Raw genomic sequence first — 1,582 nt, forward strand, 5'->3', positions numbered from 1 at the left:
CCCTGCCACATCCCTCTTCCACACCCCCAGCCCCAGCCTATACCTCACCCCCTGATGCCTCCATTTCTATTTTCACTGATTGACTTTCTTGCCTGCGTTGCATGCCAGCCTCTTGCTTCTTTACTATTCCTTCCGTCCAGGAACAGTACACACACACACCAACTGCAGGTGCTTCCTCAGCCTGACAAAGGGTTTTTCAGCCCAAAAGCTGGCATCCCAGGCAGCTAAGTTGAACTCACCTGGAGCCTCACAACTCCACTGCATCCAGCAAGCGTCAGGCCTGTCAAAAACGTGAGGGGTCTGGGCTTTTCCCAGCCAGGACTATGTGCATGCGTGTGATAGCCAGAAGTTATGGTGCTTGCTACCCACCTTTCATCAGAGGGACCCTCAGTCCTGGCATTTCCTGGGGCTGTTGTGCTGTCAGCAGTCCCACCAGGCCTCCTTATCTCCGGCAGAGTGCAGTTTTAGTGGTCATGCCTAGGACCTGGGGCCTTCTCCTTCCCCATAGCCACAGCCCATACCTCCAAGTTCATCCTGGTACGGGAGCTCAGCAGGGACATGTTCCTCCCCTGCTGGTTGATGATGTAGTGAGTGCCCTCTACAGCTCTGAGAGTGGAGCATTAAATGGCTTTTAAAAAATGAAAAAAGGAAGTAAGTGTGGACGGAATGAGAAGGGTGGCATTCACTCCGTCTGCACCTGGAGCTTGAGGAACCCCAGCAGTGGGAAGTTCACCTTGAGGAACACTAGCTGCACCACCAAACCAGGATCCAAGCAGGTGCGGTGGGATGTCACTATATCCCCAGCAATACTGAACACCGTCTTGCTTGGAACACTGGTTGGTAGACATGACAGGTGTTCCTAGGCAACCATGGCCAGATCTGGGCACATGTGGCTGCAGCTTGCCCAATAGGCCAAGGGGTTGTACAACAGTGGCTCCACATCCTTGGCAAGATAGGCAGCTACCAAGGCCTAAACACTACCTGCCTGATGGTGGGGTCTGGTGCCTCTGGACCCGACCATGGAAGCCATGCCCTTGGCCCATATTAGCAGTGCCTGTGGTTGAGGAGGAGACTGCCTGGTGGATGGCATGCTAGCTTGGTACAGTGGATCCCCCTCTTCTACGTTCCCTCACCTCCATCATTCTGCCTCCCTAATTCTCTTCACCAGTACCTGTGTCCATGATTCAGGCGTTGGCCGCTGTATACACTGCCCTTCACCCGCAGGTCACACATAGTGGCCAGCACATGGACCATACTGGACCGCAAGGGATCAAGCACTTTCCTGATGCCCTCCTTCAGCCGCCTCACCAGTGCTTGCGTGTCTAGTGACAGCAGCTTGCCCCAGCCAGGAACACTGATCCCCTGGAAGCTCTCCATTTGGCTCTTAAGATCCCTCACTACAGGAATCATCCAAATAAGGAGGGCATCACCAGTGCTGAGGGTCTCGGTGGCCTCAAGGAAGGGCTTGAGGATCACCAAGATCAGGGAGATGGTTTTCATAGATTCATTCATAGATTCATAGATGTTAGGGTTGGAAGGGACCTCAATAGATCATCGAGTCCGACCCCCTGCATAGGCAGGG

This window comes from Alligator sinensis, unplaced genomic scaffold, assembly GCF_000455745.1.
Source record: "Alligator sinensis unplaced genomic scaffold, ASM45574v1 scaffold81_3, whole genome shotgun sequence".
NCBI lineage: Eukaryota > Metazoa > Chordata > Crocodylia > Alligatoridae > Alligator > Alligator sinensis.